At 45.4% G+C, this 24,850-nt stretch overlaps 1 protein-coding gene across 7 annotated transcripts in view; it reads right to left on the bottom strand.

The window, feature by feature from the left end:
- TEX2 (testis expressed 2) overlaps positions 1 to 24,169 on the bottom strand; it is a 101,775-nt gene extending 77,606 nt beyond the window's left edge. For 3 of the 7 annotated variants that reach the window (XM_025436757.3, XM_025436762.3, XM_049114590.1), the window contains exon 1: positions 24,014 to 24,169. The gene's annotated coding sequence lies outside the window, so the exon portion shown is untranslated. Of the gene's footprint in view, positions 1 to 22,111; positions 22,262 to 22,804; positions 23,023 to 24,013 lie in introns of those variants that run through there. The other 4 variants (XM_025436761.3, XM_025436758.3, XM_049114589.1 and 1 more) reach the window with 4 other exon arrangements.
- Positions 24,170 to 24,850: the final 681 nt, after the last annotated feature.

Raw genomic sequence — 24,850 nt, 5'->3', positions numbered from 1 at the left:
CAGATCAGAGAAAATAAACACAAGGAGCATTTCATAACCAGAAATACGAGTACACCTCTTGGAACCAAACTGCCTCATCTAATTCTGGAGGTACTATAAACCTGACAGGGGCTCCATTTGATGTTTCAAAGAAGCAAACACTATAAAGTGTTGATCTTGATGTTCTTCTATTCACAGGTCCAGCCAACTGCCTAACAGCAGCATCCTGCCCTTTGTTTATTTCCCTTGCCCTTTCCAGATGACTAGTGCTGAGTATGTCATTGGGTTTTGTCTTCCAGCTCATGTGGGTCCTCAGAGAGTAGTCTCTGAGGACCCACATAGCCAAAAAATGCCAAAGCAAAATGCCAAAACAGGAGCAAAATTTTCGGGCTGTCCATGTGTAATCAGGATACCATAAAACCCCATAGAGATAACTCAACACCCAAAAGTGTAGCCCTGGACAGCTGAGGCTAACTGGGAAGAGCACCAGCTTGGGAGCAACCTCGCTGGGACTGCATTTCATGATCTGTCAAATGAGGGTCATGATGATGAAAACCCACACCTCAAACTGCAAGGAGAAAGAATAAATGGGACAGCACTTCATAAACTGTGAAGTTCAGGCACTGACAGCATAGCAATGTTATAAGTAACCACGATGCTCTCTCCTTATGGACAGGATGGAGTAAAGTATACCAAAAGAATATTATTGTTCTCAGAAGAACCTGTTTGGCAGTTATTCTATATAAAGATGTATCATGGTCATCTTCAGAAGACACAAGAGGTTTTTTCCCCTCCAAAAACTTTGTGACAGCCATTTAAATTTCCATGGTAAAGAACATCAGCTATGTACCGGGTAGCACATAGCCCAGTCACTTAAAGCTGCAGCAATTTTTTCTCGGATGAAAGGAGGGCCGGGGCCCATACAGATCCAAGTCAGACACAATCTGGACTTGAGAGGATGTATCAGAGGGATTCTGAACTGATAATTAACTTTTACATAGGCCAGGCCTCAGGGCCTTCCCAACAAGATCTCATATATAAGCTCATGACTTGGCAAGGTAAGTACTATTATGATTCCCACGTTTCACAGGTGAGGAAAAAGGATGAGTGGTTTGCACAACTTATCCAGGCAACAAAATCACTGACTAGCAGAGCTAGGGCTCACACTCCAAGGCCATTCCTCTACACTCCTCTACTAACTGCCTCATTCAGGTATTTCCAAGGACAAAAATCAATCCCTGATCAACAAAGGCTCTCTACAGGCGCTCTGTGCTTCAAGAAAGACTTCCATCCATTCATTCAACATTTACTGAGCACTGGCTGCACGCCAAGCCAACTGCTGACAGACAGACCTTCACACTGTCCAGCGGGAGCCTCAATTCCAGGGGGGACCCTGAGTCTAAAGACAACTCAGGAAAGCAATGAAAAGTACTTTTCAAAAAGTCCCAGTAATTCACAGAACAGGCTATAAAATACTTTATTTTCTCTATTGTTATAGGCCCCTCAAAGCTGGCTTAGGATAATCATCCAACTAATAAGGAAATATGTTCCACATTGGGAAGACTTTCTTATAGTACGGTAAACCACAGTCTACAGCAAAAAGAAATCAGTAGGCTCATATCAGCCCTCAGCACTACTTGTCCTACCCACCCCCCTTCTTCATTACTGTATATAAGTAAATGTTCTATTGCATATACTAAAAATCTTAAGAAAGCCCTAAAAATACTGCACATCCCTTTTTGTGTGCTATGGGAACATATTTCCATCTTAGGGAAGTTGGTCACAATTAGCTGGGACTTCACTGAACCAGTGAGAGGATACATCAGATGAGGCTGCTGTTTGCAGCAAATGTTCCACTCATGTTATTGATTTACCTGGTGATTTTATTGATTTCTCTGTCTTCCCTTTTATACTAGCCATCTCTGGCGGTTGCTACCACAGATTTCTCCTATGTAAACCACTCCACAAAATGCTCCTCTACGTGTCTCAAGGTACTAAGATACAGAACCTGACTTCAAAAACAACACCTAAAAAAAAAAAAAAAAAAAAAAAAAAAAAAAAAAAAAAAAAAAAAAAAAAAAAAAAAAAAAAAAACAACACCTAAGGACAAACTGGTATTCCTCTCAATTTACTATGTATAAAAAACAAACATTTGGAGTTGATCATAGATCTAAGGCTCCTGATTTTACAATTTATGCACGGTACAGGTCTGTTTGCATGAACCTTTTTTCTAGCTGGACATGTGGAATTTAAGCTCTGAAAACAGAGACACATTTCAGCATTTAGCACTTGCTATTCATTTCCGGCCTTACCAATGCACAAAGCAACAGAGTACTGGAATGGCCCTCAGGGGGCTTAGAGACGGATAGGGGGGTGGGGGGTGGGGCATCAAATAATCAATGCAAAAGCTGTGAAGGAACGTGAAGAGTGCCAAGAGAGCACAGCCAGTAGGGAGACCCAATGAGTTTGGGGTTCAGTCAAGGAAGGGTCCCTGGAGCAAGTTGGAATTGAGCTGACATTTGAAGGATGAGTCAGAGTTGGCTAGGATAGTAGTGTGGGCAGTACACAAGGGAGAATGGCGTGAGCAAGGGACCTGAAGCAGGAGCAAAGCCAAACAGAGGAATCCAAAGGAGGACCCTTGAATATGGGAACAGTGTACACAGCATGAGACTGGAAAGGTGGGCAGGGACCAGGCCATGTAGGACTTTGGAGGCCGCACTGAGGAATGGGTTTTTATCCCAAGAGCAATGAGGAACAACCAAAGGGTTATTGTACATGGTCCAGAGGCAGTATGGAGGTGATCAGATCTACATTCTGAAAAACTCACCAGATGCAGTGTGAAGCAGACTGGAAAGGCACAAGAAGAGACTCGGAATGGTCAGTTATGCTCTTATAACATTCTAGGTGAGAGGTGACAGTAGCCTGGACAATACTGTGTGAGTAACATGTGTCATAAAACCATCTCAGAAATGTCCACCTGAGTTCAACTTTTTGGAACATCTTTCAAGAGAAATTTAATGTCATCTATTATTCTACACACACCCACACACCCACACACCCACACACAACACAACTTTTGGGACCCTAAATTAAACCAGGCAGCAAACAAGAAACTTCAAACTGGAGCAGGAAAAATAACTGTTTCCTAAAATGAGGAGCAGGGTATGTGTGTGTGTGTGGGGGGGGGGGGGGGGGCGGGATCTTGGCATTACCCAGACAGCTCACTTGGCATGCACTAACTCATTTGAAGTTCTGAGTTACAGAGAACAAACTCTGATTCAAGATTTAAGTCCCAGATACATCAAGACACTCTTCATTTCATCTTCTGGCCCTAAGAGGCAGGAAGTGCGTTTTCATTCCAAATGAGGAATGGGAGACAGAGAAGTTGAGAGACTTGCCTATGGCATCATTGCTAGTAAGGGCAGAAATGCAAAGCAAACAGTCTGGGCACTCCCTTTAGTGATGTCCAACACCACCAGAAAAAGGAAGCACCAGCTATTTCCTTGACGCCAATCCTCTGCTGCAGAAGTTGGACATTGGGATGTTTATTTCAGAAGGTATTTCCTATGATTACCTGTCAAATTCATCCTTAGCTTCAAGATAACCTTAGTTTTTAAAAAGTTTTGTCAATTCAATCCTACTTTAGCTTCTGAAAAGGGTTTTGCCTGGTTAGACATGTAAATCGTACCCAAAAAGCTTTGTTTGACTTACGTGCTTTTACAAGCTATATGATTGCCTATAACAGTGGGGTCCAAATGTAAACTCCAATCTGGAAAAAAAACAAATATTTGTTTTTCATCAAATGCCTACTACATGCTTCCAGTCAAAAACCACTGAAACTATGGTGAATAAACTGCCTCTAGCTTACAGAACAATTCTGTAAAAACCACTTATTCTTAAGCCAAACTCAGAACTTTTTCTCCTGAAGAAGAAATGCTATCAGGTACATTCCTTGCCAGGCCACAAAGCCTAACAACTCAAAGAGTCAACCAAGGATCCTAAGTGTGTTAACAGGAAATATTACATAGTCCTTACAAATAGTTAGTATGGGGGCACCTAGGTGGCTCAGTCAGTTGGGTGTCTGCCTTCGGCTCAGATCATGATCCCAGAGTCCTGGAATGGTGTCCTGTGTTGGGCTCCCTGCTCAGCGGGGAGTCTGCTTCTTCTTCCGCCCTTCCTCCTGCTCGTGCTGGCTCTCTCAAATAAATAAATCTTTAGAAAAAAATAAGTACGTTCATTATATAGAAATGGGGCAATATGCAAATGAAATCATAATAAATGAGGAAAAGACAGACTAGTATTACATGGATTACACAATGTTTAGAAATATCGGGATCCCTGGGTGGCGCAGCGGTTTGGCGCCTGCCTTTGGCCCAGGGCGCGATCCTGGAGACCCGGGATCGAATCCCACGTCGGGCTCCCGGTGCATGGAGCCTGCTTCTCCCTCTGCCTGTGTCTCTGCCTCTCTCTCTCTGTGACTATCACAAATAAATAAATAAATACCTTAAAAAAAAAAAAAAAAGAAATATAACATGACTGATACGCTAGTGATATAATTTTCCTCCAGATCTCCACACACACACAGATACGTATGTAAGTATACGTATACACATTTATGTGTGTATGTGTGTGTATAAAGTTGTCAACAAGTGTTTAAAGTCTATCAGCCCTGCAGGGATCTCGGAAGCACAGCTCAATCTGGTACCGCCCACCCCGCCCTGACAGACTCAGGTAGGCCGCCAGCTCATGTACCAGGCAAAGTGGCTGAGGTGACTCTGAAGAGGAGGGCAGAGCAGGAGTTACAAAGGAAAGAAGGGAGCAAGGGAGAGGTGGCCTGAGGCAGGTGAGGCAGGCCCTGGCAAGGTAGTAAAAGCATGCTTTTCCAACTCAGACAGGGAGCAAATCCCAGCTCTGCCCTTCACCAGCTGTGTGACCTCAGACTAGTGACATCACCTTTTTGAGCTTCAGTTTTTTCATCTACCAAATGGGAAAAATAAAGTCTACCTTGCAGCATCTGTGTGGGGATGAAAGAAGTTCTGCACAAGCCCTTATACAGGCTTCTCCTCGGATGACTAGTGCCCTTCCTTCCTTGACAGGTATAGTTAGTTTCCTGGTCAGCAACAACAGGATGTTGTGAGGATTAAGGACAGAAGTACGGCCCTGGGTCTGTCCAGCGCAGCCCTATGCAAATATGTGTTATTAATGTATCCTGCAGCTACTGAGCATAGGGAGCAACCATGGGGCTGATTAACAGGCCCCAGGTGTGGAGATAGGCTTTGGACAGTGGCAGCATCACTGGCAGAAATATATACTATTTCCTAAAAGGTTGTTTTATAATTTTGTGATTCAGTGCTTAAAAATGACACTCAGGAGGAAAAAAAAAAAAAAAAAAAAAGCCTTAGGCCAACAGCTGTAACCCTTCAGCCTGTACTCGGACCCCTGTGTCTGGGACTCGGGGCCAGCTCCAGTTAGCTGGCCTCTAGATACAGGGACCCTTCTCAGGGAAAGCATTCAGGTTGTCAAACCTTGTGGAGTGACAAGTGAAGGGTCAGTTCGTGCATTTTAAAGACCTCTGGGCGTGCATAACACCAAAAAGTGAGGTTCAGTAGTCAAGCTCCAAGCCAACCCATGAGCTGGGGGATGCTCGGGTGGCTTTGAACCACCAGGACACCAGCCAGAGGCAACTCTCTCTCCTCCTGTTTGTGCCACAAGAAAACTGACAGTAAGAAAAAGAGGGTACCAACCAGAATAAAGCCAGTCACTCTCTCAAAAGGTCACTGATACCAAAGTCTCAACTCCTCAAAAGGTCCTTCAAATTAATCTGGCAAAATCTCTGTAAAGAAGCTTCACTGAATCCTATGGCCCCAAAGACAATGGTTACTCCCCAAACCTTGTAGTAAAAACAATGTAGTAGAAACAATGGGAGGCCTCAGCTTTCTGAAGATCTCTTCAGAAAGACCTTCCTGACCACCTATCCTAAAAGCACAACCTCCCCATCCCCTTTTATTTTTAAGAACATATTACCACCTGACCTTGTGTTACCTGTCTACCTACTTGTTACCTCTCAGCCCACAGAATATATGCTCTACAGAGCAGGCACTTAAATATTTATTGACTGAATGACAGAAAGAACACTGCACTTAATACCTAAGTAACCTGTTTTTGTTTTTTTTTTTCTAAGTAACCTGTTTATGTCCTTTTCAGAAAATTCCATATGGGGTAGAAAATAAATATGTTATTTACAGTCCAGGAGATTTTTAGCAACGGGGCATCAGGCTTTAGCTCCAGAATGTAACATATGTATGACTTGCTAGGAGAAAGTGAGATCTAACTTCATACCCAGATCATCTCTATTGGATACTATCCTTTGCAGGAACACAAGCCTTTCCTAATGCAGACTATAAGCATGCTCTCTCCTTTCCAAAGAGCTACTGTGTATAATATTGTTTCTGATGGGAAAATGTATTTCTTCCAGGAAACCAAAATTCCAAGCCAGCTGCTGTCAAAAGAAAAGGATCCTTCGGTCAGCCCCTGTGGCTCAGTGGTTTAGCACCGCCTTTAGCCCAGGGTGTGATCTTGGGGTCCTGGGATCAAGTCTGCCTTTGGACCAGAGCCACCCCACTCCCAGCTTGTCTCACACACCAGGCCCACTGGAAAGTGGAGCAGAGGCTCTGAAAGCAAGACACAAATCCAATACATGCAGTTTTTATGAGGTACTTTCTTAAAAATATATATTCTCAAATGGGAGAATTCTGAAATCATGTGCATAGGAAAACATGCAATGCCTCCTTTATAACTTATATAACAAGCAATTTATCTAACAAATTATTTTAGGCTCTTAAAACCCACTTGGTCAAAGGCCGTATCAGTCTTTTTACTCTAAGGGGAAAACCATATGAGTAACGAGGTAAATAAATGCAGAGTTGCTATTGCTTTGTCATATACATATAATAAATGATGGCACTTACAAAGACCTTCTCCAAAAAGCCTCTGACAGCAAACACTGGGCCCAGCTCTTGAGGGGAGCGAGGAGTTAGTTGCACCTTCTGGAAGTACTACTCAGATTGTACAACTCTCTCAAAATAGTCCTGGCTGCATGTTCCAGCCCTGCGAAATCTTACTGTCCAACAACCCACAAAGTACACTCCCAAGCGAGTGCTTCTACCCTCCCAACGAAAAATGGCATCTGTACCAGCAGCAAACTCCTTCCAAATGCTCTTCAATGAACCTTGCATCCTATTATTTTACATCGGGGTTCTTAAAATCCTACACGCAAAATTTGACCTGTGTGTACATGTGTGGTTTCCTAGGGAGACGGCACATAGTGTTCAGAGGTTCACAGGGGTATATATTCCAAAAGTTAAAACACCACTCTTGGGGATCCCTGGGTGGCTCAGCGGTTTAGCGCCACCTTTCAGCCGAGGGCGCGATCCTGGAGACCCAGGATCGAGTCCCACCTCCGGCTCCCTGCATGGAGCCTGCTTCTCCCTCTGCCTGTGTCCCTGTCTCTCTCTCTCTCTGTGTCTCTCATGAATAAATGAATAAAATCTTAAAAAAAAAAAAAACACTCTTTCAAGGGGTGGCAGAATTATCCATTATTTTCGGAACCCAAATTTTCTAAGAGCCACATCTGGTAAGCAAGATTTTTACCCAGTTGGGAACTGTTGCAGATCAAACACTTTTTCTCAGGAAAAATATTAAGAAGCCAAAGTACTAGCTGCAACACTTGTTTTATGGGTATGGATCCCTTGCATTTCTGGGGTGCCCAAAAAGAACCCATTGGACCACATGATAAGGTAAGTCAAGATGGTAAGGGAGCAAGAGGTCTGCACTTAGGATGTTGATTCCTGAATTTGTTTTGGACTCTCGAGTGTTGGCCTTTTCCACTGAAGGGCTTTGACACTTCATGATAACTACTATTTTTTTCCTCAGAAACAGATTATTTTATCCAGCTTCGTAAAGATCAAAATTAATGTTGAGTCTGCAGTGCTTCATACATCACTCAAAATGCAGGGCACATCTCTACAGAAACTTTCCTCCTAGGCAAGTTTTTTTATTTGACTGAGTGCTTCTACATCAAATGTAATCCTTAAGGCACTGTTCCTGCTGTCCTCTGGCTCCCTCAAAATCCCTCAAATTTAGGTCCTAGGTACCTAAATTTTTTTTTTCAACATCCTATAAGATGCATATATGCACTTTCCGCCTCCTGTTTTTAAAAATTTATTTCCTACTTTGGTTTTAACAAACCGTTGTTCTCTAGTTTTTCCTACCTTGGAAATTTAAATATCATACCAATTTAAATATTCTTCAGATTACATGGACTCTCCACTTCCACCAACCCCAGCTGCTAAACCTGCTGTGATCGCACATCCTTTGTTTCTACAAGCCACATAAGAAAGTGACCTTATTACTCTGAAAATCTCACCTTCATTTCAACTCTACCCAGTTACCAGTATGCTTTCACACATACAGCAATTCTTGGTCTCTCTTCAAAAATGTGGCCAAAGGTATAATAAAAGAGAAGCTTAAAAAAAAAAAAAAAAAAAAAAAAGAGAAGCTAAAAAAAAAAAAAAAAAAAAAAAAAAAAAAACACCTGTTCTCTGTCTCCTGGACCACAATCTTTATCATTTCTCCTAAACCAAAAGGTACCACTGTATTTGGAAAATAATCAGTTTTGTAAAAAAGTATCTTTACACTATTATTTCCATAACTATTTGTACAGAAGGAGAAATTACAATCTGCTGAGGCAATTGCAAAATAATTTCTAACACTATTTGTTATAATTTGACAATTCTGTCTTCAGAGTCTAAAAACAGTACGATTGAGATGTCTCAAAACCATTGTCCTGAAATCTGTTTAAAATGGAACAGTTAGTTGTTTTTCAAGTCAAATAGAAGCACATATAGACCAGAGATCCTTTCTATTACATCAAGGGATGATATACCTATAAAGTATATCACAATATAAAATAAAAATTTTAGCCGCAAAATACCTCAGCCATTTATCTCAGTGTATATACACACTGATCTAGAGACCTTCAAATGTTGACATACACACAAAATGAAACACTGAACAATGCTCCTCTAAAAAAAAAAAAAAAAAAAATCGGGGATCCCTGGGTGGCGCAGCGGTTTGGAGCCTGCCTTTGGCCCAGGGCGCGATCCTGGAGACCCGGGATCGAATCCCACATCGGGCTCCCGGTGCATGGAGCCTGCTTCTCCCTCTGCCTGTGTCTCTGCCTCTCTCTCTCACTGTGTGCCTATCATAAATTAAAAAAAAAAAAAAAATTAAAAAAAAATAAAATAAAATAAATAAAAAAAAAATCAATGTCAGGAAAAGCAAACATGTTCTATTCATCTAGCTGATTTTCACTCACAAGTGTTCATTCTCCATACATTTTTATTGTTTTCTTTTAAATACATCGGACCTTTTGCTTCTCTGTGTTCACAGAAGAGAAAAGTGGAATGGATAATGCCAAACAATTGACTTGGGAATACACGGCATTTTTTGCTAACTTCCCGTTAAAATGGGTCCATGTGGGAGGAATGTGAACCAAGCAGAGCGGAATGGGAAGGGAGCCCACGGGCACAATGGGGTGCAAAGGGAAGCCAGCTAAAGGCTTAAATAGACCAGCAAGAAGTAATCTACTCAGATAACTGAGAGCTGGTGCCATAACTTCCTCTGTATTTAAAATCCACAGTGCTAACTCTTCATTAATTTTAGATGAATTTCATGGTACGTTTTTTGTAATTACCAACAGCTTGCATCACTAGCTCATGAGATGGCTCTATCAATTAAGAGATCTGGTTTCCTAAGCAGAGTTTCCTGGATCACATGCCTGCCTCCATGTGAAGGTGAGTGCTGCCAAGGGGCTAATGAATCCTCAAAAGCAGCAAGAGAAGGAGACTTTCCTCCCAAATCCATTCAGGACCAGACCATTGCCCCCCCCCCCCCCCCCCAGCACTGGGGGAGAAATTCAGAGAGGGAAAGAAGCTTAAACTACCCAAGGCAGAAAATGATCATCTTCTGTAATTTAAATTTCTGCTGTTTGCACATTTGTCACCAACGCTCTCTTCTATAGTGGCCTGCCCCTGCAAGAACAGTCTTTCTGGGCAGCCTGGGTGGCTCAGCAGTTTAGTGCCGCCGTCAGCCCAGGGCCTGATCCTGGAGAGCCAGGATCGAGTTCCATGTCAGGCTCCCTGCATGAAGCCTGCTTCTCCCTCTGCCTGTGTCTCTGCCTCTCTCTGTGTGTGTCTCTCATGAATAAATAAATAAAATCTTAAAAAAAAAAAAAAAAAAAGAACAGTCTTTCTGAAAGCAGTAGCTTTTGTCTTTTCTGCCTCTGGCAACACTGAAATAAAGCATATAAAATGGAATCATACTTTTATGAACAGAGCTCACCAATCAGAGGATACATATGCGGTCCACAAGGAAAGGCCAGAGCCTGTGACAGCAATTGTGTGTGTGTTCCTGGCCAGGTGGAGGCCACCAGAGCAGATGGCTGGACCTCTGGGATGGAAGAGGGGGAGCCGAGACCCCAAGGCATCCCAGGGAGGGGCAGGATCCACTGTCCAGAACCACAGAGCTAGGAGGACCAGCCTCTCAGTTCTCTAACTCTGGGCCCCTTCTCTGGCTGCAGACAAAAATTATGAGACCTAAAAAGAAAAGCCAATGACAGGGAACAGACTAACTCAGAATACATTAAGGGGAAAAAAGGGAGGGGGGAGATAGAAGGGGAGAAAGAGAAGGTGATATAAGGAAGAAGCACAAGACAAATGAGAGGAGAGGCTTACGAGAAGTTAAGGAGCAGCTAGGGCTTTGGTCAAAATAAAATTACTAAAGAAACCAAAGACAAAATATCCTGGCACGTGGTACCTGGCTTGTAGGACAAGTTTATCCAGTGCTCTCTCAATAAAGGATACCTCAAGGATTTGAAGAGAGGAGAGGGCCCAGCAGGGAGGAAAGAGGATCTCAGGGACCCAGGGGTAGCCAGGTATGATGGTAGAAACCAGGCTTGTGTGCATGGAGCTACCAGTCAGGAACCTGCAGTCTGTACTCTAGGTTCTTCCTTACTGTTAATATGTCCCTCTGTTCTAAAAAGCTGGCTTTAGAGCTTACTAGCTGAGAGGTACAGAGACTTCAGAGCTGGAGTTCTTCCTTTTCTCCTTCAACAGCTGCTTGAAAGCCTGATGGACCTAAGTAAGACACCCACCACCAAACACAGATACACAAATACCCGCAAGATTTCACCTTCAATTTGCAAGAAGATACAAGACTGTTCCCTTCCCCTTCCCAAGGTTAAAAACCCTGATTTAAAGAACTCATTACACTGTTCTGAGTAAGAGGTAGAGAGTTTTGATGTATACCGTTTGGATAGTGGGTGTGTGGTCTCTTAGAAGTCTGGGCAGGAGAGAAGAGAGAGAGCAAGGTGAAGTCCTGCCCCAAGAAAACAATGTCTCCCAAAGCTTCACAGAGCCAAAACCTTAAGGGAAAATAGATGGCTCCTTTCTAGACACTCTACAACCAACCAAAAAATTGAAAAGCAGGGGATCCCTGGGTGGCGCAGTGGTTTGGTGCCTGCCTTTGGCCCAGGGCGCGATCCTGGAGACCCGGGATCGAGTCCCACATCGGGCTCCCGGTGCATGGAGCCTGCTTCTCCCTCTGCCTATGTCTCTGCCTCTCTCTTTCTCTCTCTGTGACTATCATAAATAAATAAAAATTAAAAAATAAATAAATAAATAATACTGGCTTTGGATTTTAAAAAAAAAAAAAAAATTGAAAAGCAAATATTCCAAAACATACTTAAATGCTTCCTGAAGTTAAAAAAGAAAAACTGGCAGACTAACGTATAAGCTAGCTATTAATCAGGAAGAAAAAAAATCTAATTAGCCATTCTTTAATTAAGAATTTATCGTGTTTAATGCTATGCAAATACTTGCTTTAAGATTCTTCGAGACCTGGGCAGCCCCAGTGGCGCAGTGGTTTGGCACTGCCTGCAGCCCAGGGTGTGATCCTGGAGCCTCGGGATCAAGTCCCACATCGGGCTCCCTGCATGGAGCCTACTTCTCCCTCTGCCTGTGTCCCTGCCTCTCTCTCTCTCTCTCTCTCTCTCTCTCTGTGTTTCTCATGAATAAATAAATAAAATTTAAAAAAAAAAAAAAAAAAGAAAGATTCTTCGAGACCTTCCTTAAAAAGAATGACAAAGTGGACAAAGACTTTCAAGAGACTCTTAAGAGAGTTACAGAAGACTGACTTTAACTGCAAGAGAGAGTCTGGACCTGCCCCCATGACAGTCTCCAAGCACAGCCACTGTCTTGGGAGCAGTGTCATCTGCTGAATGCTCAAGGGATCACTGGATAACCAGCCCATATTAACTCCATGTGGGGATAACCCATTTGAGGACTCCTTTCTCAAGCCCCAAAAATTTTGGCTTGAAATCATTAGGCTGGTTAGACATGCAGTTCCAAAGCTCGTTTCAGGGCTTCCTGTTTGTCTGGCAGGGTCACTCCCTTCCTACGCAATAGCATCACCCCACTGAGAGATGTGGATATGCACCCTACAACAATGAGCAGACACATGAACTGACAGAGCTGAACCAGGTAACGACCCTGCTTAAAGGTGGCAAAAACCTCTCATTTCCCCTTTAAACACCAATTTGGGCACCCATATGAATTCCTCAAATAGAAAACTATGGCAAAAAAAAAAAAATCACACTTTTTTCCTTAGCTTGCTATAAAGTACCCATCTCACTGAACATTTACCAACGGTGCTCGCTCACTCTGCGGTGCCGGGCGAGAGGCCACCATACCCTGGTGTAGCGCTGTGCGAGGAGCCCAGGATAAACAGGAGGGTATTTCTGGAAGAGGAAATCGCAGCTAATGGGTCAACTCTGCCAGATAACACAAAATGGCTAAAATTCTTAGGCCGCAGTACAGTTAGGATTTAGAAGTAGCTACATCTGCAATTCCTGGAAGACTACTTCTAAGCTGTGGGTCATATATATTTTTTTCTTTTTGAAAAACATGTTTAACATTTTATTTTTTGAGATTAACACTCTGGCATTATACCATTCATATAGCTGGAAGGACCTCTTGACCATCCGCCCCAGAAAATTCTTGCTTACATTTGCTGCCAAAGCAACTCTCACTTAATTCAGAAACTCAAGATATGTTTTTTCTTTTCATAAGATTTTTGAACCACAAATCAGACCTCATGAAATAAAATTTGCTTCAGGCTGTTACGCCTCTGCCAACACCCCTCTTGATCGCAGTCAAGCCTTAAGACAAAAGCTAGGCTGACCAAATGAGTTTAGTCTCTGGCTCAGAGTATGATCAATAGTCATTTCTGTTGGGAGTTTTAAGCCTTAAAAAAATTAATGTTCTTGCTTTACTATTAACCTACCCCATCAGGATCGAATACCACTCATCACATCCCCACAGACATTAGCCTACCCTGGGAAATTAAAACAAAGGCAACTCCTTTCCCATGGGTTTTCTACTACTCTGACTTATTTTCCACTTCGATCTTGCCTCTGAACTTAGCCAGGGCAAGCAGCTCAACTCTCCCTGAGGATAACTCCCTTCAGACTTCTAGGACAGGTACTGCAATTTCTACTCTTAACTCTTAGGGTGATGAGGCAGATGGGAGACCGAGGAGGAGCCAAACCAAATCAGTCATTACTATGGCCTGATACTCAAAAAGTCTTTTCCAAAAGGATCTGGATTTGAGGACATGAAGATGGCTCCTGTTCAGCTTATGTGAGGAGCAGTTAGTGTCAAAGGAAACAATAGTATAAGGTAGGAGATGCTCCAAAGGCAGGGGCTGTGGAGCCAGCCTGCCTAAACCTGAGCTCTGTGCTTATTTCTGGGCTGCGGTCACAGGCTCCCTTGCCCTCTGGATGGCTTTACCCTACCCACACTCTCAACTGGCTTTTCCTTATTTGTCATCATTAGATCCAAACAGCACCCCGCCCAGCGCGCGCGCGCGCACACACACACACACACACACACACACACACATACTTCCCTCTACCTGCTCTCAGAGGTAAAAAAAAAATACCAGCAAAATAGTATTAAAATTTACTGCATGGTCCACTTCTAATAAAATTCACCTACAAAAAAAAAAAAAAAATTCACCTACAAACATTTTCATGATCTACTACATTTGTCGAAGGCCTCTTTTAAGATCTATGGAACAAAATCATTGCCACCTCGGTGTGGCAGGCCAGCCTACAATTACATACCAGCTCTTTCTGTCATAACTGGAATGCTTGCCACCAGCACTCTGTGGTCAAGGAACAAAAAGGGAGTCTCTCCTGGGACTTTGTTTGGGGCCAGGTGTGCCCATACTACTTTGCTCTATTCCAATCAGGCCTACCAGCAGATCATATTTACCTGGCTGTGCTGTTAAGGTTTCCAGAGCCTGGAGGCACTAGGCGCTCACCCTCAGGCATGAGTTTACAGATAGATACCTGACCCCTTCCCTCCACGCTGTTCTCAAGCAGCTTTGGTGCTAATGTCCACTTGAGAGTTTCTGGGCACCACACTGCTGCTGAGTCACACAGGTCTCTGTTATCTGGTTCTGCAAATTTCCTGTATACTTTATCTTTTTTTTTTTTAATACTTTTCTCTTCTATCCCCTTAATACTCAGCTTAAAGCCTTCCCAACCAGACATGCAAGGCTCCTGGAAAACACAGCACTCTTGTCTTCAATAAATACCCTGTCTCTGGTCTAGCGACCCAAACCATTCTTCCAGAACAAAACAAAAGAAAAAAAGAGTTACCTAGGAAACCAGCTAATGACATCCCACATCAGTTTTCTCTCTCAGAATTACAACCACCAAAGTTGTAGAAGAAATGTAACCGCTATCTCTGCCTCAAGACCATTTCCTGTTTAGAACTTCAAAGTCCCGGTGAAGATCCAGGTGTCTCCTATGATTTCCTCCCACGTAATAGGTGATCTGAGGAGGTAGATTTCTCCCTTTATTGGAAGCTGGCCTCAAGGAGAGGGCAAATCTGCCCACCTGCAGGGTCAGGTGTAAACACAGCTGCTTCCGTTCTCTGTTCTCTCCAACTGGGAGTCTCCCAACATCAGGAAGATTCTTCCCCTCCTACTGCTGCCCAGAGCCCTTTTTAGGGCCCATCTAGCGTTATGTTTGAGTAGTACCATTAGGGGCCATTAACAAACACCTGGTGAATACCTCCAAGGGCGGAACACTCTGGTTTGGGGGTGGGGGAGTGGTCAGGAAGTATGAGAGGGAGAGGACACAAATATAAACAGGGCATAGTCTCTACCTTCTAGATAGAGAGAAAGACTACTACATCCCTGACTGTGGGCTGTGTATGGAAGACGCTAACCTTGAAGCCTCAATTTGGAGCCCCATGATACCGATGACATACTGATGACATACTCGGCAAGAATGATGCCTCCTGAAGCTTGGATAGGAAGCCCATCCAGACAAGAGGGCTGCCCTTGCAACATGGCCCATATGAAGGTTGCAGGACGTAGGGCAACCCCCAGCCTGGAGGATGCAGAGACAGGCTGAGGGCCTGAGCTTCCTTGGTCACCTATTTATTCCCAGCACATAGTAGATGCTTGATGAATAGGTTTCAAAAGTGGATGACAGTTTTCAAGAATAGATTTAAGAGCAAATATGGAGAACAGCTTTAAATTTATCTAGAAATTCTGAAAAATAGGTGCCAAGGGAAGTGTAATACCAGTGAGTTGCAGAGTACGCACAGCCAATGTTTTCTGCCAGAAGTAATTTACATTTCTTTTCACTGCAAATGCAAGCTGGCCCTTACCTAGTCCTTCACAAGTGCTGTGATTTTATTTTTTAAACCTCTCCTGAATGGTCTCTTTCTCTCCAGTTTTGCTGCCACCACTCTGACCCAAAAGACCACCTTTTTGCTTGGAAGACAGCAGCAGCCCCCTCATGGCTCTCTCCACAGGGCTTCCATCTATTCACCCCACTGTAGTGGGGGTGGTTTTAAAAACTCCTAATATGGGGGCACCTGGCTGGCTCAGTCAGCAGAGCATACGACCCTTGATCTCAGGGTCTTGCATTCAAGCCCCATATTGGGGGCAGAGCTTACTTTTAAAAACAATTTAAAAATTAGGGGCACCTGGGTGGCTCAGGTCACAATCTCTCCATCCTGGGATTGAGCCCCGAGTCCAGCTCCCCTGTCAGCAGGGAGTCTGCTTCTCCCTTCCCCTGCTCTTACACTCTTGCTCTCGCTCTCTCCCCCTCTCAAATAAATAAAATCTTGTTTAAAATAATTTAAAAATTAAAAAAAAATCCTAATAGGAGCATGCCACATCCTTGCTCAAAACATTATGAGAGCTTCTTGCTACTCATGGAATAAGACCCGTGTTCTGCAAAGTGCTGTATGATCTAGCCCCTCCTGCCTTCTCCCTCAGCTGGGCCTGTGCCTCTCCTCTTGGTTTATGATATTCCAGGCACCTTTCTGTTCCCAGGAGGAAGGGAGCTAGGCCTTTCAGAAACCGAACCACCTGCTCCTTCATCAGGAAACAGCTCCATCTCTCACCTTACTCGGTTTGCTCTCATCCTTTGTAGCACTTCTCACTACTTCTTACGACATATTTGCTTTTCTCCTTCCTCCAGGAGGACAAGGACCTTGTCAATTTTGCTCACCACTATATACTCAGTACCTAGCACACTATCTGACGCATTGTGCAAGTTCCTTAAATGCTGGGTGATGAATGAATGAATGCAAGCATGGTAGAAAACAAGGGGAAAATTGAGAAATGCTCTTCACAGTTTGGGTTCACTGAAGGAATCTAACAGTTTTTAGAGTAGATTAATCCAGAAAGAGGGTAAGGGGGAAAAGAGTCCATGGGAATCCATCCTTGGAGCTGTCCAGGGGATTCAGATTCATCCTATGAAAGGATTTTCCATGCCCTTGACCCAGACTTGAAATGCATCAGGCTCCCAGCTCAGTGGGAAGTCTGCTTCTCACTCTGTCCCTTACCCTGCTCATGCACTCACGCTCTCTCTCTCTCTCAAATAAATAAAAGTCTTTAAAAAAAAAAAAGACCAATTGTCAAAAGAAAGGAAGAAAGAGGAAGGAAGGGAGGAAGGAAGGAAGGAAGGAAACAGAAAGGCTAAAAATCTACCTCCCATATGAAACACCAAAGCAGACAACTGCAGGAAGGAGGTGAGGAACAAGGGTTCCGGTTGAGCATGGCCCCCACAGCAAATGAAGCTGAGTGTTCCCCAGGCACAGGTGCTCCATGGTTAGCGCATCACAGACTGCCCGACACCAAGCTACCCTAGAATGCATCCAGTAGCTGTGCATATTAGCCATCTTCATCTCCTCTTCAGCCCCGTGGTTACTTTACACATGGAAGGACAGAAAATGCTGACCAAGAACAGAGGCCCATCCACTCCACATTAAGTTCCCCACTGCGTGAGAAATCAGCAAACCTTTACCCCCAGCCTTTCCTGCACATGCCTGGCACTGCTCTCAAGACTTCCCAGATGTCAGCGCATTTCCCACTCAAAAGTGGGAAATCTGGGATCCCTGGGTGGCGCAGCGGTTTGGCGCCTGCCTTTGGCCCAGGGCGCGATCCTGGAGACCCGGGATCGAATCCCACATCGGGCTCCCGGTGCATGGAGCCTGCTTCTCCCTCTGCCTGTGTCTCTGCCTCTCTCTCTCTCTCTCTCTCTCTCTCTCTCTCTCTCTCTGTGTGTGACTATCATAAATAAATAAAAATTAAAAAAAAAAAAAGTGGGAAATCGAGGCACCAGGAGCCTAAGAAAGCCCCATGTCCCCTGAAGTACTGCCTGGCTCCTAAGGCCAGCCTTGCATGGTTCTCTCTGTGTCTCCCCTTCCCCCCATTTCCTTCCCATGTCACACTTTCTACAAGCTGCTCCCTCTAGAAATGCTTTTCTGGACACTCCCAATGGCTGGCTCCCTCTCCTTCTTTCTTCTCAGTGCCCTGTTCTTCCCTTTCAGAGGAAGAAGCCTTCACACTTATCACAATGTAATATATACACACAATGCATACATCTCTTGACTTGTTTATTGTCTGGACTAGATAATGCGCTATGTGCCAGCAGGGACCACATCTATTTTGCTCCCCAACGGATTTCCAACGACAGGCACAACGGTTGGCTCCAGTAGATGCTCAAATATTTATTGAATGACTAATAATCATTGTTCAGGCAGTCCTTTCAATGGAAAGATTTTTAAATTCTCTATTTCAAGCCCTGAATGATAAATATAACCATCTTTAGGAACACTGCTTAAAAGACAACATTAGATGTAAAAAAGGATTTAAAATTAAGTAAGAAAACAGGCCAGCTTATGTCAGCTATAAGAAAGAAACAACAAAGAAATGAAACTAAAAAAATGCATATTGTGACTCTGAAAGGTGACTGCAGGAGGGATCCAAGGGGTGGGTTTAAATCTCAAATCCCCAGTAAGCTTACCACTGAAGAGGGCTCCTCTTGCCCTGTGCCATTCTCAACTATTAGGATAAGCCAGGGAGGCACTCAATTTGTGAGTTCCTATAACCTGCCTAGGGAAAAGCCCTTAGAACCAACATTCTAGGCAAACCCAAAGGGAAAGGTTACCTGATTGTTTCAAAGACCACCCGCGTTTCCCATCCCACCAGCTTCCACACTAAAGGACTGGATTCTGCTCTTAACAGTCCTGCTTATGTTCACAGTGACCCAGCTTGTGGCTTCTGTTCACCAAAGAAAAACCTTGCCTTTCAAGGACTTAGGTTGCCTGCAACGCCCATAGGGGCTGTTCTTTAGGTTGAACAGAGTTCTCCCAATACACAGCAGATGTCCTGAACAAGAACTCAAATTTAAACAGGTGTCAGTACCTGATAAAAGACTAGGAATATATGACCTCAAGGCAGGGGCAATCCTGCTGGAAAACTTCCAGAGCACTTGGCTTGAGAGGATTCCAAGATGAGGCAGGGTCCACCTGAAACAACCAAAGAGCTCGTACTGGAGAGTAGCAGAAGCCCTCTTCATCTTTGCTATGTGACTTCAGCCAAGGTACTTAGTTTTCCGAACCTCAGAGTTTTCATCTTAAAATAAGATTAACAGTGGTCTCTCCTACTCACCATGTGCCAATGTGAAGTTGCAAAGGAGACAGTGTCCGTCAGCACATAACAATTCTTCACGAGTGATACTCATATTGTTATCACCTAACTATCATTTTCTGCTTTACAAAGCCTGATCACAAACACCCAAGTGAGACTTTGGGAGTCCTGAATGAAGAACTTCTTTCAACCATTTAATTTCCCAGATCCTTAGTTCATAAACTCACATAATCTCTGATACTGTGTTGGAAGGAGTCAGAGGAGGAGACTGAGAAATCAAGTCCTCATTTTGGAAAACCCTCGAGGCCCAGAAACACCCTGGGGTCCAGAGCCCAAGAACAGACACAATAACAAGATAAACCCTCCAGAACTGGGACCAGGCCTTCTGATGCCCACTCTAGAGTTCTCTCTACCTCATCCAGTGCTAGTCGAGCATGTCTGTACCTTCATGACCTCCTAGGTTCCTTCTGATTAATGGCATCTTATGACATTTCACCCAAAGCAATTAAACATTATAAGGAGTTTTGAAAGGGGAAACACAGAATCTTGTATATAACCTTGAGGTGCTTTAAAATTCACATGTAAGACTATTCGCATCAGTGTAGGCTTCCAAGCTTCTTATAATGATATTTATTTTTAACATGGGATTTAAAGTTGACAAAGACCTTAATGAACAGGCAGGACAAAGGGAGCTGTCTGTCCATGGCTCGTTAGCTCCTGAAGTTAATGCTTCTCATGGGGACAAGAGTCAGCCAAAGGACAGAGTTCCAGGCGAACTGGAAAACATCCCTCCAGCCCACAGATTATGCATTACTGCCTAGGTTCCAAGTGGAAAATCTTATGAGATGTTCTCCAGATATACCCCAGAGCCACCTACCAGTTAACCCTAGCCCTGTCATTCAGAACCATCAACTGATATTGGGTGCTCACTATGTGCCAGGCACCACGACTACCTATAAAGAATGTACTATGGAGTGCCTGGGTGGCTCAGTCAGTTAAGCACCTGCCTTTAGCTCAGGTCATGATCCCAGGGTCCTGGGATGGAGTCCTGAGTTTGGCTCCCTGCTCAGCAGGGAGTCTGCTTCTCTCTCTCCCTCTGCCCCGCTCCCTCTGCCCCCACCCTGCTCATGCTCTCTCGCTCTCTCTCAAATAAATAAAATATTCTTAAAAAATAAAATAAAGAATGTACTACTATAGTTCATCTAACGTAGGACCCCACTACTATAAGACGTACCATCATTGAATGTACAAAAAAAAAAAAAGACACCTCTGCCAACTACAACTGTGAGAACCACAGATTTTAAAATAATTTTCTTTAGATATGTTAATATGAGACAAACTGTACTTGTCTTAGCATTGCTGGAATGTGAATACTGTCCCATTTTACAGATAAAGAAACTGAGGTACAGAGAGAAACAATAATCACAGAGCTGCTCAACAGAAGCATTGGGATATGCCCTGGTAAGTTGGGTCACCTTTTCACAGCAGTAAACTCAGATTTCCTGGCAGCCACATGAATGACCCATAAAGGTACCAAGCAGAGACACAGGGTGCAAATTCTTGATTCACCATAAGTACATTAACTGTGGCAATTCCCTGAACATCTCTGAACCAGACCTTTCATATGTCCAAAGAAGGCACTGTGCTAGCATGCCATTCCTCTTCTGAGAGAAGTAATGCAGTACAATGGAAAAAGCACGTTTTGGAATCAGAAAGTCCTAGATTGAAATTCTTGCGCCACCACCTAACCAACTTATCACTCTAGACAAGTTACTGAACTGCTCTGAGCTTCAGTTCCCTCTTCCATAAAATGAGGCTACCTCCATCGATCTCCCTCAGAGGGCTGCTCAAGGACTGGAGAAGATATCTCTATCTATATTTATAACTATACCTATATTGATATAGATATCTCCAAGGAGAGAGAGAAAGGAAAGTGGTCTATAGCAGAGTTGAAATTCAACAGATGCTCTTTTCTATACTCCCTGCCTTCTGCTTTGGGACAGAATGAAAGAACACATGTTCCCTGTGACCTCAATAACACCCAAGAGGACCCTCAGGAGAGAATAAAGATCAGAGAGAGGAAAGTAGATGCTGAGGGTTACTCAGGCAAAGAAAATGAAATGGAAGCACCTAGAGGCCAGGGACAGTATTTGTTCAATGAAGTTCTAAATTTTTGAATAAATAAATTGATGAGGGAAAAAGGGGATCTCTGAGTGGCTCAGGGGTTTAGCGCCTGCCCACGGCATGATCCAGGAGACCCGGGATCAAGTTCCGCGTTGGGCTTTCTGCATGGAGCCTGCTTCTCCCTCTGCCTATGTCTCTGCCTCTCTCTCTCTCTCTATCATGAACAGATAAATAAAATCTTTAAAAAGAAAGAAAAAAAGAACAGGAACTGACATCATGAAAAGTTATTGGTCAATAGATATGAGGATGCAGATAGTTTTATACCAAACCTGACACAGAAAACCACTCTTTGAAGTTTCAGTTTGACACCAACAGTAAACTACAGTGGGAAGAATTTCCCATTGTTCTGTTTTGCTCTTACATTAAGCAATATTTTGTGCATTTCTCTCCTTTCTTTCCTCAAGGACTTCAGAACATCCTCAAAAGAGAGCTTTTGACTTGGAAGGAAGGCAAACCCTATGGCAGGTAGAAAACAAACCCTCTATCCGTTTTGTTTTTTTCCACCGTAACCCATAGTGCCTTGCAGTTTCTGGCACACTACCAACTCAAGAAAAATTAGTTGAATGAATATTTTTCCGCTATATGCAATTACTTTTTGATGCAAACTCCCAAACATCCTGTACATTTATTCTACCTGAAAGCCTAACCTCTCTTGCTGCTTTTCCAGAAGTATTCTAAAAACATAATCTCTGACAAACAAAACGTTTGGTATATGTGATTATCTCCAACCCTCCCACAGGAGGACATCCTATTCTCTTCAAACCTCCAAGCTCCAGATAACTTAGCCAAAGGAAACTCCTGCACTTCCCTTACCTTCCCTCCCTCTGTCCCAGCCCCTGGGCTACTACTTGTCAGTTGTCTCCATTACCTCCACCTCTGACTTGAATTGGATTGTTAATCTCCTTCCTCTCAGGCACAGCACCTCTTCCTGGAGATAAATGTACAGGCCAAGCTGAGTTCCCCCAGAGCCCTCCACATACTGACTTGAGGCCTTCACTAGTAACATTCCTGGAGAGGCCTGTGTGAAAGACAGAAAGTGTATGGCAAAAAACCCACTCTATACCCATCACCTTAGGAGGCTTACTAGTTTTCCATAAGTTGGAAATTCCAACTTCCAATTCTTGGAAGAATCTAAAATACCAAAATAGATTAAGAGTTGACCATGAGTTAATAGGAAAGGCTGGTTTGGTTTTTTTTTTTTTAAAGATTTTATTTATTTATTCATGAGAGACACATGGGGGTGGGGGGGGGGGTGGCGCAGAGACACAGGCAGAGGGAGAAGCAGGCTCCATGCAGGGAGCCTGGTGTGGGACTCGATCCCAGGGGGACTCCAGGGTCACACCTTGGGCTGAAGGCAGGTGCTAAACCACTAAGCCACCCAGGGATCCCCATGGAAAGTCTGTTTTACTCTTCCAGCACCTCCTATGAGATAAGCTTCACGGTGTCACATCGTTTTAAACCCACACACCCAGACTCCTCAAATACCCCCTAACCTGGAGTTCAAGGATCATTGGCTCCTCCGGTTTTTCCTCATTGGTTTCCATAAAAAAAAGTCACTCACTGTTTTCCTTCCAGCTCATGTCTGGCTCCTCAAAGGACTCCTTTAAATCCTCTGATGAGAATCACTGAAACATGCAGAAGGCTGGTCCCTTTCAATTCTTGTGCGGAGCAGCAGCCATGGTGGACTTGACACAGGAATACGGCATTACCGCCCCTGCCTTCGGGGGAGCCCACGCTTTCCCTTCAACTCTAAAAAAGTACGTCCTCCCTGAGCCGTGTCTGTAAAACGTAGTGACAAAGTACTTCGTCGCTTTGGAGAAAGAGCGAGGGTGGAAACAGACTTTGCCCTTACATTTGATGCCCCGTAACCATAACAACCGATGGTTTAAGGAACCATCAACCCACTGAAGGGCTAAGTTTTCTAGAAGCCGTTTTGTTTTTTGTTTTTTGTTTTTTGTTTTTTCAAAAAGGGGCAGACTCCCCTGCACCAGCTCCCGCGTCGCGCGTGCAACGTGGCGGCGTGCCCGGTGCAGCGCGGAGGCTGTGCGTTCCGTCCCCGGGTCCCCCGGGCTCCGCGGCGCGCTCGCCAGCGGCCGGCAGCACAGCCTCCACCGTCACACCCGCGCTCCCGGGCACGGCACCTGGCGTTAGGCCTCAGCCCAATGTCACTTGTTAACCTTCCTATCCCCCGGCGGTCGGCACGCTGCCGCCTCCTAAGGACACGCAAACCAGCCCACGGCCACCCGCGATTCCCAGCAGCTGGACAAAAACCACCTAAGCGCAGTCAACCCCTGATGGGTCCCCGTAAAAGTAGCTGCGGTTCTGCACTTGCGAGCGCCTCGCTACGTGGGCGAGGGGGGCGGCAGGAACCCGGGGCCCCATTCATAAAATCGCAGGCTGTTTTGCCTTAGTTTGCGTGCGGACTGCCCTCCCGGGCCCGGGGTGAGCCCGGAGCCCCGAGCCCGCCACCGCAGGCTGCGGGGACCGGCTGGCCGGCGCCTCCCGTCGGGGTCAAGCCCAAACCGCCACACCCGCCCCCAGAGGAGAGAGGGGTTCGCCCGGGGGCGTCGCAGGTGCGCGTCCCCGCCAACCCCGGGCCGCGACAGCGGGGCGGGGCGGGGCCCCCGGCGGCCGATCCCCGCGCCCCCGGCACCAACGGCCGCCGGCCCCCCGCGCAGCCGGGACCCAGCGGGGTCGGGCCGCCCCCGGCCCCGGCCTTCTCCGCGGGCGCTCCTTCCGCCGCCTCCTGCCCGGCCCCGGTCGCGCTCACCCCGGCTCCGCTGGCTCCTTCATTGTACTGCGCCGGCGCCCGTGCTCCGCGGCCGCCGCGGCTCCGGCTCGGGCTCGGGCTCGGGCTCGGGCTCGGGCTCCGGCCGCTGTCCTGCCGCCCGCCCGCCCCCGGGCAACCGGCCGCCCCGCCCCGCCGGCGGACCCGCCCCGCGCCCGCGGCCCCCGCCGCCAACCAGACGGCGGCAGGGGCGGGGCAGGCCGCGCGCCAGGCCCGGCCAATCCAGCCCCTACCCGCGCGCCGGGGAGCGGCCTCGGAAATGGGCGTGCGATTGGTCAGGTCTGTTAAAGGGACCACCGCCCACGGGGCTGGAGAGGGGCGGCGGCGGCGTTACCTGGAAGAGTCGGGATGGGAGGGGCGAGAGCTTCTCTTCTCTCCCCAGCCCCGCGGCTGCTGCGTTTCTTCAGTTCTTTGCGCTTATTAATTTCCTTGTCCCGCAGCCTGGGTAAACAAGCGGAGACAGAACCGGCCCCGATCGGAGGGGGAAACTGAGGCTGAGAACGCAAGGGGTCTCACGCTGGGCATAGTCACTGACATTTGGGTTTTAGAAAGCCGTCATCTATTCCGTCCAATTCCAAAAATTCACTTCAAAAGGCACATTTCTCAGCCTCACCCTGGAGGATTTTAGCATGAAGATCCCTAGGTCCCACTTGAGTCTCTAATTTCCCACGACTGGAATGAGACTGGGGAAATATCCCATGGATCTAATGCAAGTGGTGCAAGACCCACACGCTCCGGGGCATATTTCGAGTCCATCATAGTAACGACATTTAAATTTAACTGCCAAAAACAAAGCAAAACTCTTTTTTTTTTTTTTTT

This window comes from Canis lupus, chromosome 9, assembly GCF_003254725.2.
Source record: "Canis lupus dingo isolate Sandy chromosome 9, ASM325472v2, whole genome shotgun sequence".
NCBI lineage: Eukaryota > Metazoa > Chordata > Mammalia > Carnivora > Canidae > Canis > Canis lupus.
This window is presented reverse-complemented; position numbering and strand designations above follow the sequence as displayed.